Source organism: Drosophila suzukii, chromosome 3, assembly GCF_043229965.1.
Source record: "Drosophila suzukii chromosome 3, CBGP_Dsuzu_IsoJpt1.0, whole genome shotgun sequence".
In the NCBI taxonomy this organism is placed as follows: Eukaryota; Metazoa; Arthropoda; class Insecta; order Diptera; family Drosophilidae; genus Drosophila; species Drosophila suzukii.
This window is the reverse complement of record NC_092082.1, coordinates 54,453,844-54,473,352: the sequence shown is the minus strand read 5'-3', so window position 1 is coordinate 54,473,352 and position 19,509 is coordinate 54,453,844. Positions and strand designations below refer to the sequence as shown.

The window sequence follows — 19,509 nt, the reverse complement described above, 5'->3', positions numbered from 1 at the left end:
ATTTTGCGAGTACATCTGTGCTGCCAGCACCGATGCCCCAACAGAGGAGCAGACACCGAAGAAGTAGCGGCCTGTGCAGTCAGCGCCCCGTTTAGCGCAATTAAGCTTGACCCGAAGTAGTGGCCGACAAAATATTTACACCCGTTACTCGTAGAGTAATAGGGTATACTAGATTCGTCGGAAAGTATGTAACAGGATGCGCTTCCGACCCCATAAAGTATATATATTCTTGATCAGCTGATGCTTACATTAATTATACCCGTTACTCGTAGAGTAAAGAGGCAGAAGGAAGCGTTTCCGACCACTTCTTACGCAGCGAATGTTTGTTTCAGCAGAGTGCCACGCCCACTATAACACCAACAAACCGCCCAAAACTGTGGCTCCTACAGTTTTGATGCTAGAATAAAAATTTTAACTGAAATATATTGTTCTAATCAATACCTATCGATTGACCCAAAAAAAGTTTGCCACGCCCACTTTACCACCCACAAACCGCGAAAACCTGTGACGCCCACAATTTTCATGCTAGATAAACAAATTTAACTGAAATGTATTGGTCTTGTCAATACCTATCGATTGGTTCAAAATTTGCCACGCCCACTCTAACGCCCATAACGCTTAATTCTGTATACCGCCGGTAGGTGGCGCATTTTAATCTCGCTTTGCTACTTGCATATCTCGATTTAGCTGAGTAACGGGTATCTGATAGTCGAGGTACTCGACTATAGCGTTCTTCCTTGTTTAACATATAACCTCCTACGCTTGGAAATAAAATTTTTGAATTAGTTCTGAATTTCGAATTAAATTTGATCAAAATCGGACGACTATATCATTCAAAATCAAAAATTGGTGGGAAAATAATTTGAAACAAATTATAGCTTCGGTGTTTTTTAACATATAACCTTCTACGCTTGGAAATAACATTTTTTAATTAGTTCTGAATTTCGTTTATAATTTTATCAAAATCTGACGACTATATCATATAGCTGCCATAGGAACGATCGAAAAATTGGTGGGAAAATAATATGAAGCAAATTATAGCTTCGGTGTTTTTTAACATATAACCTCCTACGCTTTGAAATAACATTTTTAAATTAGTTCTGAATTTCGAATTTAATTTTATCAAAATCGGACGACTGTATCAGACAGCTGCCATAGGAACGATCGGAAAATTGGTAGGAAAATAATATGAAACAAATTATAGCTTCGGTGTTTTTTAACATATAACCTTCTACGCTTAGAATTAACATTTTTTAATTAGTTCTGAATTTCCTATTTAATTTTATCAAAATCGAACGACTATATCATATAGGTGCCATAGGAACGATCGGAAAATGAATTTACAAACTTCGGCTTGCCGAAGTTAACTTCCTATCTTGTTATACCCGTTACTCGTAGAGTAAAAGGGTATACTAGATTCGTCGGTAAGTATGTAACAGGCAGAAGGAAGCGTTTCCGACCCCATAAAGTATATATATTCTTGATCAGGATCACTAGCCGAGTCGATCTAGCCATGTCCGTCTGTCCGTCTGTCCGTCTGACCGTCTGACCGTCTGTCCGTCTGTCCGTCTGTCTGTCCGGATGAACGCTGAGATCTCGGAAACTATGAGAGTTAGGCTATTGAGATTTGGCGTACAGATTCCTGAGCTTCTTACGCAGCGCAAGTTTGTTTCAGTAGACTGCCACGCCCACTCTAACGCCCACAAACCGCCCAAGACTGAAACTCCTACAGTTTTGATGCTAGATAGAAAATTTTAACTGAAATGTATTGTTCTCATCAATACCTATCGATTGACTTAAAAAAAAGTTTGCCACGCCCACTTAAACGCCCACAAACCGCGAAAACCTGTGACGCCCACAATTTGGATGCTAGATGAAAAATTTGTACTGAAATGTATTGGTGTCGTCAATACCTATCGATTGATCCAAAAATAAATTTGCCACGCCCACTCTAACGCCCATAACGCTTAAATCTGTCTACCGCCGGTAGGTGGCGCATTTTAATTCCGCTTTGCTGCTTGCATATCTCCATTTCCCTTTGAGTAACGGGTATCTGATAGTCGAGGTACTCGACTATAGCGTTCTTCCTTGTTTTTTATTATACCCGTTACTCGTAGAGTGAAAGGGTATACTAGATTCGTCGGAAAGTATGGAACAGGCAGAAGGAAGCGTTTCCGACCCCATAAAGTATATATATTCTTGATCAGGATCACTAGCCGAGTCGATCTAGCCATGTCCGTCTGTCCGTCTGTCTGTCCGGATGAACGCTGAGATCTCGGAAACTATGGGGCTAGGCTATTGAGATTTGGCGTGCAGATTCCTGAGCTTCTTACGCAGCGCAAGTTTGTTTCAGTAGAGTGCCACGCCCACTCTAACGCCCACAAACCGCCCAAAACTGTGGCTCCTACAGTTTTGATGCTAGAATAAATTTTAACTGAAATGTAATGTTCTTATCAATACCTATCGATTGACCCAAAAAAAAGTTTGCCACGCCCACCCTAACGCCCATAAACCGCCCACAAACTTCAAAAAATCGTAAATATGAACGTGGATATCTCGGAAACTATCAAAGATAGAGAATTGGGATTTCAGATTTAGATTCCGTAGCCTTATACGCAGCGCAAGTTTGTTACGCGAATATGCCACGCCCACTCTAACGACCACAAACCGCGAAAGCCTGTGACGCCCACAATTTTTATGCTAGATAAAAAATTTTAACTGAAATGTATTGGTCTCGTCAATACCTATCAATTGGCCCAAAAAAAATTTGCCACGCCCACTCTAACGCCCATAACGCTTAAATCTGTATATCGCCGGTAGGTGGCGCATTTTAATCTCGCTTTCCTACTTGCATATCTCTATTTAGCTGAGTAACGGGTATCTGATAGTCGAGGTACTCGACTATAGCGTTCTTCCTTGTTTTTTCTCTAATTTTTTTTACAAGAGGATTACTCACCATTTAATAAGCGCGTAAAACAAGTTTTTTCCTTAATTAAAGTGCAATAATTATTAAAAAGTTCGTTCTTAAAGTGGGAAATTGCTCTGTCGTGATATATTTCGCATCTGTTTTTTATTATTTGGTATTTTATAAAAAATTTTAATAGTTCTTTATGCAGTGCGATTTTAAAAACAGAGTTGTCCATTAAGTCAGCGATAATTACTGGTTTTTGTTCATGTTTTAATATTTCTATGATGTCATCTTTGTTTAATATTTTGGTATTAAAAGCGTCGATTTTTGCTAGTGTGATTGTGTCAATTACATTTTGCAGATCAAATGTTAATACTCGTAAGCGATGTTTTTGCAGTGGTAAATCTTGATCAATAAAAACATTTTTGAAGTCATCAGAAAGAGATTCTATTTCTTTCAAAAATTTGGAAATCATAATTAATTGTTTTTATACCCTTGCAGAGGGTATATTGATTTCAGTCAGAGACGTTTCCGACCCCATAAAGAACATATATTCTTGATCAGAATGACTAGACGAGTCGATCTAGCCAAGTCCGTCTGTCCGTCTGTCCGTCCGTTTCTACGCAAACTAGTCTCTCAGTTTTAAAGCTATCGGGCTGAAACTTTCCCAAAAGTCTTATATCTTTTGCAGGTAGTATATAAGTCGGAACCAGCCGGACCGGACAACTATATCTTATAGCTCCCATAGGAATAATCGGAAAAAAATTTTAAAAAAATTATATATTTGGTGTTTTTTAGCATATAACCTCCCACGCTTGGAAATAACATTTTTTAATTAGTTCTGAATATTGAATTTAATTTACCAAAATCGGACGACTATATCATATAGCTGCCATAGGAACGATCGGAAAATTGGTGGGAAAATAATATGAAACAAATTATAGCTTCGGTGTTTTTTAACATATTATCTTATACCATTGGGAATATCATTTTTTGTGTTTTTAAATTTAATAATTATAGCTGCAAGGGTATACAAGCTTCGGCTTGCCGAAGTTAACTTCCTTTCTTGTTGTTATTATTTTTTTTAATTAGTTCATTGATTTTTTTCTGAATTTTAATAAAATCATCATGATCCGGAGTTCCAGCTAACCATTTCCGCACAGTGCCTAACTTATTTATCCTTGAATAAAAGATACTCGTGACTTGTATAGTCAATTATTTCTGATTTTGTTAGTATGAGCACCTTATAAAACATTTTCTGGAAAAGGTAAAAAAAGTAACATATAAATATAAAGAATTTTATATTATCTTTTTGAATAATTCTTTTTCTATTGTTGGTTATTATTTTGTTGGGTACATTTTTTTTTCTGCTTTTTTTTTATATCTAGTTTTAAGTTTCTTTCTTTCCCCGTGTTTATTTTCATATACTAGCTGTCCTACATGAAATACTTTTTCTTTTCTGTTTTCATTATGTGTTTCTAACATTTTCTTTTGTGTATTTTTTAAAATTTTTGGGAATGTTATCGTGCTCTATTTTATTATATAGTACGTCAAAAGGTTTTTGGTTCGTTGTAGAATGAATGCTCTGATTATATTCTTGAGCGGCTCTTATTACTATTTCGGAATAGTCGGTTAAATTAAATTCTTCTTTAATGCATCGAGCTAATTCTGTTAATGTAGAATGTGGACTTTCAACTTGTCCGTTTGAGGTACTGTGCCTCGGGTCTGTGTAATGTAAAGTTAAACCACACCTTTGTGCTAAAGATTTAAATTGGGCCGAGGTAAAGCTCGGTTCATTATCGGTCATTATTACTTTGGCTTGTGGAAATTGTCGAAGAAGTTCCATTACTTTGTTTTCGAGATTTAATTTATTTAGGATATATTTTACTACTAAAAATTTTGAGTAAGCGTCAAAACAAGTTGTGAAAAAAAAGACTTTGCGCGTAATATATGTCCATGTGTAAATTTTCGCTTTGTTAACTCGGGATTGGGGCTTCTCCAATTAAAATTAATTGGGTGTCTGTTATATTTGATTTCATTGGAAATTTTACAATTCTTTTTAATTTTGTAAGTAAGTTTGGCCAATAATATAATCTACTGATTTGTTTATAATTTTCGTCAAGTCCCCTGTGCGCTCTGTAATGTGTTTTTTTGATTATAAGTGCTCTGTCTTCAGAATTTTCCACATCTTGGACAAATATTCTTGTATACAAAAATTTATTCATAAAATTATCTTTAATTGGTTTTTGAATTCTATAAAAGACCTCTAAAGTACAATGAATACATACCGTTAAATTGGGAGGAATTTATTCCCATGAGATTGATATCAAATTTTCGGGATGTATTTTCGAATATATTAATCGACTCATGTATTGTTTACCTCCCCGTTGCTAATAGCAATTGTTGCTGGTTTAAGGGTTTACGGGTTTCTTGTATAACATTCTCAAAACTACTCTCTGCTAAAAGCTGAGTGTTTTGATTTGAGACCGATTCGTTACTGTCAGTTAAGTTGTTGATCTGAATCCTTGATATGACGTCTGCAAATACATTAGTTGTACCTGGCTTATAAATGACTTTTGGAGTGAAACTATCTATGAAGGAGTACCAGCGTTTCATTTCAACATTAGGATTTTTATCAGAGATTTTTAAGGCTAAGAGTTCCTTCTTATTAGTTGCATAAACTTGTTCCGTTTTAGTCGAGGTTTTTGAAATAAAAGTAATTGGCTTACCTTTTGGAGATAATACTGCACCAATTGCGACGTCCGAGGCGTCGGTGGTCAGGGTAAATTTTATATAATAGTCCGGTTAAACTAATTCTACTTGAGCAATGAGATTTTCTTTCAGCTCGTTAAAAGCTTTAATAGCTGGGTCATCCAGCTGAATTAACATTTTTGTTGACGTTCTTGAAAATTTGTATTTTTCATTATTTATCGAAAAAGATGTTTTTTCCACATCAGATTCTTTTATTTATATTTGATGAAAACCTTATTCTAAATCTATTGTTGAAAAATATCTTGCCTTTCCCAAATAAGATAGAAAAACTTATGGGTCTTGCATTGGGTACCTGTCAGGTATGGTAATTTCATTTAATTTGTTATAGTCATTGACGAGTCTTAATTTACGTCTTCCGTCTTGAATTTCTCCTTTCTTTGGGACTACCAGAACTGGTGACTTATAAGGGCTTCGGCTAGGCCTTATAATTTATTCTGCTAACATTCTACTGACAGATTAAGCATACGGATATTGTTTTCCGTATATTGGCATGTTTTGAATAAGATTTATTTCCCCCTTTATGTCTGTTCTAAAAGGAATTTGTATATTTATCTTTGAATACTCTTTTTCAATATAGTGAACTATTTTCTCCTTTAGTCCGCCTAATTGATCAGTACTTATATTATTTATCTGTTGTTTCTCGGATAACTTAACGACGGCGGGCTTGAAATTTATATTGATATATTTTATTTATTTATATTTGATTCCCAAGATATTTGTATTTTTATTGACGGATATTTCTACGTCGGCGTTCTCAGGATTTTTAATTTCCAGGATATTTGTATTTTTGTTGACGGATATTTCTACGTCGGCGCTTTAAGGATTTTTAATTCCCAAGCTTTTTTCACATTATTTTCTTCAATTAAACTAATTTCACTTTTTTTCTTAGGAGCTCAGGAATCTGCATGCCTAATCCCAGTATTGTAGCTCCTATAGTTTCCGGTATCTCAGCGTTTGTCCGGATGGACGGACAGACAGACAGACGGACATGGCTATATCGACTCGGCTAGTAATCCTGATCAAGAATATATATACTTTTTGGGGTTGGAAACGCTTCCTTCTGCCTGTTTCATACTTTCCGAAGAATCTAGTATACCCTACGAGTAACGGGTGTAAGAACACCTAATTTGCTTCATATTATTTTCCCACCAATTTTTGGCATGTAGATTCCTGAGTTTCTTACGCAGCGTAAGTTTGTTTCAGCAATGTGCCACGCCCACTCTAACGCCCACCAGCCGCCCAAAACTGTGGCTCCTACAGCTTTGATGCTAGAATAAAAAATTTTAACTGAAGTGTATTAGTCTTGCTAATACCTATCGATTGATTCGGAAAAAAATTTGCCACGCCCACTCTAACGCCCACAAGCCGCCTAAGCCTGTGGCGCCCACAATTTTCATGCTAGAAAAAAATGTTAACTGAAATGTTTTAGGCTCGTCAATACCTATCGATTGACCCAAAAAAAATTTGCCACGCCCACTCTAACGGCCATAACGCTTAAATCTGTCTACCGTCCACAAAACCTTATATTAAGATCGCGGGTAGGTGGCGCATTTCAATCTCGCTTTTCTGCTTATAAATAATAAAGAAATACAAGAATTTGTCCCCAATGCTCCGAGAACAAATAACAGGCCTACCACTGCGCCAAAAAACTTAAAAGTTTATTTTTGGCTTATCAAAATGTTAGGGGACTAAATACAGAGTGGCCCATCTATCGTTTTGCTTTTTGAACTATCGATAATTTTGACTTTGACATTTCGAATGTCATTGTCAATGTGTCAGATATTTAGAAGAAGGTTTGCGGTTTACGAAATGGTTAAGTTTACGCTCGAAGAATATTGGGAAATATTGAAACCTTTTTTCCAAAGTGGAGAGTCTTCAACCGAAACTGCAAGAAAATTGCGGTCATAATTCGGAAAAAATAAAGCGCCTTCCAGGCAGCTTATGGATAGTTTTGTGAAGCGTGTGCGTGAGACTGGATCGTTGATGGATAAAACAACACGTTTACGCACTCGTCCAGTTCGATCGGTCGAAAATATCGCTGCGGTGGTCGAAAGTGTCAATGACAATCCGTCGACGTCAACTCGGCACCGTGCTCAACTCGCGCACTTCCCTGCAACGGATCTTAACCAAAGACCTCCGTCTAAGGCCATATAAGATTCAGTTGGTTCAGCAGCTTAAGCCGCATGACGCCAATGCACCCACAACGAGTGACTGGGCCGTTTTTCTTTGAAAACGAGGAAGAAGCCGCCGTAACCGTTAATGGTGTCCGCTATCGCGGCATGTTGGAAGACTTTTTCTTTTCCCGAATGGAAGAGGAAGACATAGACGACATATAGTTCCAGCAGGACGGCGCTACGTGCCACACAGCCAACTTCACAATCGATCTTTTGCGCGGTACGTTCGAAAATCGCATAATCAGCCGAAACGGCGATGTCAACTGGCCGCCTCGCAGCTGAGCAGTATGGAAACGCGTAATCTATCGCTCCTGCGACTAGTACTATCTGATGTGAATGATAGTCGCTGATATCCTCCCAGAATCTTTTAATGTGTTCCAGATTACGCTCACTCCAGCGGTGAAGGTATGGAAGACTGAGTATGTTATGCTCCATAGTAATATTCAGGGAGGGCGAGCTAGCTACTCCTGGGGCCCTTTTTTGGGGCATGTCATGGTGGACTTAACGGGTTTCATTAACCGTGGCACTCTCAGAAAAGGTGATGAGGTGCGTGCCTCTTATATGGATGTAAGTGGCATTATCCACACTCACACGTGCCGGTCTTGGGCCTGCCTAATCCTATCCTGAATTTCGTACTGTGGGTCACTCGATTGTGCCATAACCACATCGGCTGGCCTCTTGTCGATGACCGAATGGATAGATTTGTTGTATCTGGAAGTGGCCAGCAAAATTAACTCCACGGTGTCGCTAATGCCTTTGTCAATTTTAAGGCATCTGGCGAGCTCCACTAGGGTGCTGTGGAAACGTTCCACTTGTCCGTTTGAAACGGTGTGGAGGGGCGGAGCATTCGAGATGCGAACGCCGAAGTGGTTTTTCAGCATGGTTAAAATAGTGTGCGAGTTCAATGACGGCTCATTGTCGCAATAGATGACTTTAGCTTTCGGGAAAACGTCCAAGAGTTGTAGTATGGTCGGTTTAAGATCCTCAATGGTTCTAGATGAAATCGACTGGACCATGACAAATTTTGAAAACTTGTCTATGCACGTAAGGAATTATTTCTTATCTGTGGAAAAAATGTCTATATGTAGCATTTCTCCTACCCGCGATGGGACTGGCGTTTTGCCGAGTTCTTGTTTCCTTAAGTGCCTGTCATACTTTGCCTTGGCACATGTCCTGCAGTTAGTGACGACTTCATTCGCCAACTTTGCCATTTTTGGAAAGAAATACTCTGAGAGTACTTGTTTAACATTTTCCTGTGCCGATCTGTGGGCCCTATTATGCTCAGCAGTGAGGACTTCTCGCCTCTCAGCGACTGCAAAAATATCCGTAACACGGTTTTTGCAGTGCCAAATTTTGGTGGCCGAACCAATTCATCCTGTATCATCGTTGGCGTGTGCAAATCGCAATGAATGGCGTTTACGCCCTTAGGGACAATAATGTCTGCGAGCTCCTCTAGCAACGACTCCTTGCATACGAAGTTAACGTCATGACGTTTCTTGTTTCCGAAGAGCACGAAGGTGCGTTTCGACGGAAAGCGCGCTTCCTCCAGATTTATCTGGTTCTTAAAGCCATTCAAGGTTTATCCGTGGTTTCAATTGTGTGTGTTAGCGACATTTCACTGTGAATAGTGGCCGCACACGAATAAGATTCTTCCTCCTCCACAACGTTAAGTTGCTGTCTGGAGAGGGCATCTGCGACGAGGTTATTCTTGCCGGGCTTGTAAAAAATTTTAGCACCGGACTCGTCAATGCGAGCTTTCCACCTTTTGATTTTCGCATTAGGATTTAATGGTAAAGATATTTATATCCTTGACTGCATATAAATAATAATTAGCATAATTAACCTCCCTGTCCTTTAAAGTCCTCGAGATCTTAGTAATAGGTCGTCCCTCTTGGGATAACACCGCGCCAATGCCATGTGCTGAGGCATCCGTCGTTAGATCGAACGCCTTTTTATAATCGGGGTACCTGAGGATGACACCCTCGGAAGCCAGAATGTTACGCAATTTTTGAAAAGCCAGCCGTTGCTGCTCATTAAACTGCACCTGGATATTTTTGGATCTGTGCCTACTGACAGTTCCGTTTTCCCCTTTTAGAATGTCAGAAACGGGTCTAGATATCGATGCAAAATCTTTAATAAAGCATCGATAATAGCTAGCCAGGCCTAAGAATGACCTGACCTCGAATACGTTTTTAGGTTCGGGGAATTCCCGAATGGCCCTAATTTTATCTGGGTCAGTAGTGGCACCGTTGTTGGTGACAATGAATCCCAAAAAGCTAACGCTTTTTTTTGAAAAAACGTGATTTCTGTGCTGACACCCTCATGTTAGCATCGTGTAGGCTCTTAAGAACCCAGTCTACGTGCCGGATGTGGGCGTTTTCGTTTTCGTCGATGACATCATCAACGTAAACATAGCTGAATTTGCCGATTTGTTCTCGTAGAATATCATCAATGGTTCTGTGGAAGATGCTGGCCGCATTCTACAACCCAAATGGCAGTCGGCGAAACTCATATTTCCCACATTTACGGAAAAGGAAGTTTTTTCGCGGTCGCGCTCTGCCAATGTAATCTGGTGGTAGCCAGACTTCAAATCTAGCGTTGTGAAGTACCTGGCCTTGCCTAAGTTTCCAAGTATCATAGAGATATTTGGCATAGGGTAGCGATCGAGTATCGTCCTTTCGTTTAATTTGCGAAAGTCTAACACCAGCCGCATATTTCGGTTATCTACCACCCATATTGGGTTATTGTAGGGTGATTTCGACTTTTGAATTATGCCATTTTTCAGCAAGTCTTGAATTTCGCTGTTGACGAAATCTGCCGCTCCCATTGGGTATGGGTAAAGTTTGGCATAAATGGGTTCCTCACTAACAGTTCTGATGGTGGCAACCACCGACGTGTTGTAAGGAAGGGCTTCGTTGGGGTTCGCGAAGGCTTTCTTCCTGTCGCGGAGCATTTTTACAAAAGCATCCCTAGCTAGAGGCGGTGCATCGGAGCAATCTACGTTAGTAAAATTGACATCGGGGCATGATTGAAATTCGACTTTTTCTACTTCGTTGCCCCATTTGAGGTGGCCGGAGGCTAGACAAAGTGATACCCCTGCCTGTTTTAACAGGTCAAGACCAACAACAGCATCAAAGGAGGACAAATCAGGTAAGATGAAGAACGTGGCCTTCAAGTTAAAAATTGATAAAAAGCCTTTCTTTGTAATAGTGGTGGCGCCATGAACATAATGGAATCTAAATGGCGATTCTACCGGGCGGACGCCTATCAATCCCTCATATGGTCGGATACAATTTTTTGACGCGCCCGTGTCTATGAGAAGCTTCATGTCAATCCCGGCTACTCTTCGTCTGATGACGGGTAGCAGGGATTTTCCCCTAAAAAATTAATAACGTCCGAGTCGTACTCGCAAATGGCGTCGTCGTTAATTTCTTGCGCCGCGCTACAAGCTGCGGTGGTGTATGTTTCTTCTGCATCGCCTGCGCTTTGCGCGACATGGTGAACCCTCTGTTTTTAATGTGGTCCCGATCGATCGGACGCGGCCGGCTTCCTATTTTGGTATGCCGGGGCCTGAGTTGGTTTAAGCATCCTAGACAGTGACGGGTTAACATCCATGGGTTCGGGAGTATTTCTTTGAAGCTTATCACTGCGTGGAGCATAGTGCACTTGAGCTTTGTGCTGTTTATTGAAGTACGGATTTTTACTAGTACCTGGTTGCGGATTAGCATGAGGATTGGCCTGTTGGCGCTCTTGCGCCTTCGGAAATAGTTTTTTGTCCCTATCCTCCTGGCTTCTTACAAAAGATGATGCAAAGGTGTACCTTTCATGGTTGGACTCCACTTCTTGAGCCAATGCAAGTGCTGATGGCATGTCCTTTGGCTTTGCCGAGAAGAGGACGTCGGTGAGACTGCGTTTTAGTCCAGAGATAAATACGCGGAGGGCATCATCCCGGAATGTTTCGCATAAAACTTGTGCCGCCGACATATGACAAAGTTGCCTTATTAGTGAGGAGGGTAAGCTTCTTTTCCACCTCGTCGTAATACTGTAGAAGCGAGAGATTTCCCTGTCTGAGGGTACCCATCTCCTGCTCTATGACGTGCATTGTTCGCTTGTCACTGTATGTGAAATCGAGTCGATTTATAATCGCATCGAAGTTCAACACGGTGCCAAATGAAGATAGTACGGCATCGGCAGGGCCTCTAATCTTACTCCTAATAATAAAAACCGCCTGATAATGGCGTGAACTACCCTCGAAGTTCTTAAGTATGTAATACGCACCTACTGCCGTGCATAAACTTTAATCTGAGGGGCTACTGTTTGGGCGGGCGCGATTTGTATCGCCGCCACTTGGCTGGCCAGTTCCTGAATAGTCTGACGTTATTGATCTTCCCTACGCTGGCCGTCTGCGGCCGCTTCCTGTAGGGCATGGTTAACGGCAGCCTGTACGACCGCCTTTATTTGGTCTGGGTGAAATGCCATATTTATGGCTGCGGATGTGCTGGCGTTTGCACTTTTCGGTGTAGAAGCTCTGGTCGGCTCTTCGGTCTCGGACTCAGAGTCGCTGTCGAACTGTTTGTTACTCCTATATTGCTGGAACGGGTCGCTCATATGGAGCTGTGTAAGCTAAATCGCAATAGCGAATTAATGTATGTTCAAGCAGTCTTGCCCATGGATATGGCGAGGGGGCTGCGGGGGCTGAGTCGCCGCTTGGTAACGAAGGAACAAAAAATTGCCGCAGTCGAGGGATCGTGGTGGCTAAGCTGCCGCTCTGATGGACAAGAAAGCGAAGCTAACAAATTTGGAATACAAACGTCGGGGTGTCGAGTTCGAGTGTTGTAGAGGAGTGGGGAGGGATAAAAATACAAACCCAAGATTGTTGCGAAGCTAACACAAAGAATTTCAATGCAGGCAAAAAAAACAACTACATATAAAGGGTGAATAAATCGCACATAATTTAAATGAGACAGTGACAGTCGCCAAAAATATAATTCAATAAATGCAAAATTAATTTATTTTCCAGCAGCGCCTTTGCGCCTAGTCTGGGATATTTAATAAGTCTGGTTGATATATGGGCAATAATGTTTGGCACTAAGATATTTATTTAAAATATTTAAATAATGCAACAACATACAACGATAAACATTTACAATATCACATGTGATAATACCAATTAAATTTTCAAACAACTTTAATACGGAGCTGCAGAAAATATTCTGGCAGTGTATGTATTTAAATATTTAACAAATGCAGATGCCGGTAAAATATATGTATGAGGACTTACATGGTTTCCCAATTTCATATCAATGGGTAATTTACGGTGGGGCGCCAATTAAGTTTAGTATTCCCCTATCGGTGCTGACGTGATCCCGCGCAGCAGTCTAGGCCAGTGATTGCGGCCAGTGAGCTCGTGGGCGCGGGGGGAGCCCGGAGCAGCAGCAGTGAATTGTGGACGGCCGGGATGCTGGCCGATGCACGTATGTGGGCGCGGGGGGCAGTCCCTCGCTGCAGTCACAATATTGAAGGGCCGGCTGGCCGTCGGTAATCCACTCTTAGACGGGACGGTTGGCCGTGGAGCACCTGTTGCAGAATTATGAAGATTATGCTGGAAGGAAACTATCCTCCTTTTCTTGCTGGCCTAGAGACTCAGTCAAGATCAAAACAATATAAATTTAATGGCAGTTGCCGGAGTTATTTTGCAGAGAACTTCTGTTCTTTATTTAATGAATGCCAAAAGAGTTCTGAATCTTAAAGCTAATTGAGCTTCATAGCGGCCACTCCAATGGGCAGTGCTTGCCGGCTATGCATGAGCTTCCGGCCAGACGCTGTGTCAGCAGCCACCTACCAGCGGTAGACAGGTTTAAGCGTTATGGGCGTTAGAGTGGGCGTGGCAAATTTATTTTTGGATCAATCGATAGGTATTGACGACACCAATACATTTGAGTTAAAATTTTTTATCTAGCATGCAAATTGTGGGCGTCACAGGTTTTCGCGGTTTGTGGGCGTTTAAGTGGGCGTGGCAAACTTCTTTAAGGTCAATCGATAGGTATTGATGAGAACAATACATTTCAGTTAAAATTTACTATCTAGCATCAAAACTGTAGGAGTTACAGTTTTGGGCGGTTTGTGGGCGTTAGAGTGGGCGTGGCAGTCTACTGAAACAAACTTGCGCTGTGTAAGAAGCTCAGGAATTTGTACGCCAAATCTCAATAGCCTAGCTCTCATAGTTTCCGAGATCTCAGCGTTCATCCGGACAGACGGACATGGCTAGATCGACTCGGCTAGTGATCCTGATGAAGAATATATATACTTTATGGGGTCGGAAACGCTTCCTTCTGCCTGTTACATACTTTCCGACGAATCTAGTATACCCTTTTACTCTACGAGTAACGGGTATAAAAACTAAGGATTTCTATAAATATATTCGAAATTATCTTGAAGCAAAATTTGATACATCAGACTATTCAGATAAAAGAATTAATCTGTATAACTTCAAAAGAGTTAACAAACAAAGTTTAGGGTTTTTTAAAGATGAGTTTAACAGTAAACTCATGTCAGAATTTTTTGGTCTGTGGTTAAAGGTTTATTGTTATAGAACAGATAAAGTTGAATCTGAACGTAATACGGCACAGGGAGTGGATTCACGAAATCTTACAATTAAACGCTATAAAAACGTTATATTATCTGGGGCCTCACTATATGGACAATAGAACAATGTTTAGATTAAAATCACACAAAATAACTACAATTAAAGTTCATAAAAAAATTACTTGTGGTAAAGATAACAAAAGAAAACGTAATGTTAACGAAACACAATTTTTAGTGTTAAGTAATGAAGACCATGGTACGACATCAATAAAACGTCAAAGATTAATCGAAAAAGATATTTTAGAAAATGTTGAATGGCTAGATAATTTTGGTTGGGTGAGATGATACAAAATAATTATGTGAACGATGGAGAATCATTAGATAGCGTTAAATTTCAAAAGGAACATATTGAAAAACAAGGAAGAACGCTATAGTCGAGTACCTCGACTATCAGATACCCGTTACTCAGATAACAAACTTTAAAATAAGTTAGCCGTGCACTTTGTTCTCTCTCCCTTGCTCTCATTTCTCGGCTCTGCTTTTGTTTCAGCCAGCGCCAAGAATGAGAAAGCAACACATAAAATAGACAAAAAACATTTATATTTATGTATGCTTGCTAAACATACACAATTTTAAGGCACATTCTGTATTTCAAAATATTTGGTTGAATAGCTTTGTTTGAAAGAATTCTATTTGCCGCGAATATTAGATTGCAATTTTTTACATCCACACATGCATAAACACATACATGTATGTATGTATGTACTATGTATGTCGTTTTCTGGCTCTACCCTGCAGTTCCACAATTGAGTTAAGCGCCCAATCATCACGAAGCCGACTGCGACGTCGGCAGAGAAGCCAGCGACGCCGGCGAGCTGAGCGCAACGGCGGCAAAGCGACGCGCTCTCAGTCGGGTCCGCAAAGAGAACGCACAAAAAGTAATTTTGGGCTCTCCCTCTCTCGCTATGTCTCAGACGGAAAAGTGCGTGTGATGGGAAGGAGGCCCAGTAGAGGTGTCAAAACATCGATGAAAACATCGATGCATCGATGTTTTTGAAATTTTCTAAATCATCGATGTTTTTTTTCAACCATCGATGTTTCTGTGCCGTCACTATTAAGAAAAAAGGCAAAGGAAAGGTACGTAAAAGAGCAGATTTTTTTTTCATTTTTTCTATTATAATATTAAAGTTCTTCTTTTGCTGTTTTTTAGTAATAGACAAACTTATGTTTATTAACAAAAATTATAGTTTTCTTAAAAATGTTTAATTTAGTTATAAGAAATGATCTCCGAAATGATCTCTCTCTCAGTCTAAAACACCAAGTGAATAAATGTTTTGTTTTCTATTTTTAATACAACCACAAGAATTACCTAAATTTTTTAAATTATTAAAATGCACACTATTTTAATAATTTAAAAAATTAAGGTAATTCTTAAATAGTCGGGCCGGAACGACCCGACTAATTACCAAAAATCCGTATTTAGAGGCCGATGAATCAAGAATTTTGGTGTAAAAATTATTTTGGAGACCAGGAGAAATTTTTAAAGTTTTCCTCTTTACCAAATCGACCCTTTTCATGGCTACATAATATTCATTAAAGAGTTGAAAATTTCAAATGATTTATATACTTGTCACATATAAGCATAAATGTATGTATATTTTGTGTATAAGTGAAGATACACTTACAGTTATTGGTGTTTATTTAAAACACACATGTTAAATGCAACTTAAATCATTGCAAATTACTAAAAACAAAACCAACAAAAACAAAAAATAAAAACAAGGAAGAACGCTATAGTCGAGTACCTCGACTATCAGATACCCGTTACTCAGCTAAATAGAGATATGCAAGTAGCAAAGCGAGATGTAAATGCGCCACCTACCGGCGGTATACAGATTTAAGCATTATGGGCGTTAGAGTGGGCGTGGCAAATTTTTTTTTTGGACCAATCGATAGGTTTTGTCGAGACCAATACATTTCAGCTAAATTTTTTTATCTAGCATAAAAATTGTGGGCGTCACAGGTTTTCGCGGTTTGTGTGCGTTAGAGTGGGCGTGGCATATTCGCGTAACAAACTTGCGCTGCGTATAGGGCTACGGAATCTAAATCTGAAATCCCAATTCTCTATCTTTGATAGTTTCCGAGATATCCACGTTCATATTAACGATTTTTTGAAGTTTGTGGGCGGCTTATGGGCGTTAGGGTGGGCGTGGCAATTTTTTTTTTGGGTCAATCGATAGGTATTGAGAGAACATTACATTTCAGTTAAAATGTATTTATTCTAGCATCAAAACTGTAGGAGCCATAGTTTTGGGCGGTTTGTGGGCGTTAGAGTGGGCGTGGCACTCTACTGAAACAAACTTGCGCTGCGTAAGAAGCTCAGGAATCTGCACGCCAAATCTCAATAGCCTAGCTCCCATAGTTTCCGAGATCTCAGCGTTCATCCGGACAGACAGACGGACAGACGGACTCGGCTAGTGATCCTGATCAAGAATATATATACTTTATGGGGTCGGAAACGCTTCCTTCTGCCTGTTACATACTTTCCGACGAATCTAGTATACCCTTTTACTCTACGAGTAACGGGTATAACAATAAGAAAAAAGCAACAACATTAACATTAACGTAAAATTATGTGTGTGGTGTGTCTATGTGCGTGCCCGCTGTTGGTTTTCGGCGATCGCCAACGGTTTTTTAAGTGCAATTTGGGCAAACTTTAAAAATTTCTCCTGGCTAAACTAAGCGCGTCCCCAAAATAATTTTTACATCAAAATTCATGATTTATCGCACTCTAAATATGGATTTTTGTTAATTAGTCGGGTCGTTCCGGCCCGACTATTTAAGAATTACCAAAATTAAATTTTAATTTTTTAAAACATCGATGTTTCATCGATGTTTTGGGTGAAAAACATCGAAAACATCGATGTCTCAATACATCGATGTTTTGACACCTCTAAGGCCCAGCAACTAAAATATATAGACTTTTGTGCACCCTTGCCTTTTGAATAATGCGACATTTGTTCGTAAATGATAAAACAACCATTTAAAATAATAGGTTTCTGTTTTAAAATATTTGTATTTCTTAAAAAAATGTATAGGCTTATTAATATTATTTAATAATATGTGAAGTTTTAAGAATATATTTTTATAAACCGATTTGCATAGTCGGATATGTCTATAAATACGCTGCTTTTATGTGCAAGATGCATAGACCAAACGGGACATGCCAAAAAAACAGAACAACAACGGATTAGCGGAACCGTTGTTGTTGTTGGTTGTTTTTTTTTCTGGAAGGCACGCGACTTTTTTCGTCTTTTTCACTTGGGTTTACTTATGTGAAGGAGTTAGAATTGCACGCAATTAAGGTAGTTAAATAAAATAAACCAGTGGTTTAAAAGTGATACCTATACGATTCCCAGGTAAGTCTGTCGCAGACCAATATTAATTTAATCAGTGAGAGTAAAAACAAGTTAATGTATATTAAAAAAATGGAAAATACAAGATTCCCAAAAAAACACGTGGCGGAAAAAAAATATTAATTTTTGACGTGAAAAACAACAAATGATGAATATAAATAAACAAATGAATGAATCTGTGAAAAAATTTGAAAATCTTATTGAGTGCTAAGTTCCTAGGGACCAAAAATAAGAGATGTTTGTTTTTATATTAATAATTAATATATTAATGTATTAATATTATTAATATTAATAACATTAAAGCACAATTTTTATTTTTGTGTAAGTAAACAAACATGGCTATTTAAATAAAAATCTCAAACATCTCTAATTTTCCGTCCCTGGAAAAGTGGTATTTTTTCCGCATCTGCAAAATAAATAAATAATTTAATAAATAATAAAAAAAATACATAAATAATTTTTTAGAACAAAATAAAATAAATCAAGTGACCGAAAACAAAAGTTTGCAAATTTCTTCTAGATATTTTTTTTAATTTTCTTATATTTTTAGACAAGGCTGATGGTAAATCTATAAAAAAAATGGAAGGCTAAGTCGTTCCATCTTAAGCATATTATCCGAGGAACTTATTCTGTCCCACAACTTGGAGGGGGGCAAAACAAGAAGAGGCTCAGACTACCCAAATTTCGCCCGTGCCTTATTAAGTAAGTTTTTGTTGAGGCTGAAAACTATTGTTTGTAAGTTTAATTTTTAAAAGACTTCTGGGAGTTTTTACATTGAATGCCAAATATAACATTTCTTTTATTATAAATAAATCTTACAAATAACGATTACTTTCGGTCACTCGTTTTTATTCTCGTCTTGTTTTATTTTTAAAACTAATTTTTTTCTAATACTAGATGCAATCGCCCTGGTGGCTCCCTCGGAGCCTCCCGAAAAGGCGCTGCAGAAGGCCATGCGGTGCGTTAAAAACTTGAGTTGTACCAAAAAAAAGGCAACGCCGGCACCAGATGCTGAGAAGGAGGTGCCAGCGACCCCGATAACACCGGAAACCCCCGAGCTCAAATTGTAAAATAAACAAATAAAAATAAAAATTACAACTAAAATTTTATTTGCTGCTAAGCGCTCAACGTGTGCTGAATGTGCGCTTTTTCGCTGCTTGAATGAGCGCTCAACATGTGCTGAATGTGTGCTTTTTCCGCTGCTTAATCGAGCGCTCAACATGTGCTGAACGTGTGCTTTTTCTGCTGCTCAAAAAAGCGCTCAAAAGGGTGCTCAAAAAAGCGCTCAATGCGTGCTTTTTTATGAGCACTGATGAACCCGAGGACATGCCTATGTTAATTTAAGCACTTAGTTCCATACAAATTGTGCGCTCATTGAGCGCTCAGTGATGAGCTTTTTGCAGTGATTGAGTGCTCAATAAGCGCTGAATGGTACTGCAGGGTAGTGTCAACCCTGCAGTTCCACAATTGAGTTAAGCGCCCAATCATCACGAAGCCGACTGCGACGTCGGCAGAGAAGCCAGCGATGCCGGCAGAGCTGAGCGCAACGGCGGCAAAGCGACGCGCTCTCAGTCGGGTCCGCAAAGAGAACGCACAAAAAAGTAATTTTGTGCTCTCCCTCTCTCGTCAAGTCTCAGACGAAAAAGTGCGCGTG

General features: G+C 39.3%; 1 long non-coding RNA gene across 1 annotated transcript; it reads left to right on the top strand.

Annotated features, from left to right (window-relative positions):
• The first annotated feature begins 17,391 nt into the window (after window positions 1-17,391).
• LOC139353284 (uncharacterized) lies at window positions 17,392-19,043 on the top strand. Its single transcript, XR_011604477.1, has 3 exons — window positions 17,392-17,858; window positions 18,406-18,557; window positions 18,753-19,043. It is a non-coding gene; the product is annotated as an uncharacterized lncRNA (long non-coding RNA).
• Window positions 19,044-19,509: the final 466 nt, after the last annotated feature.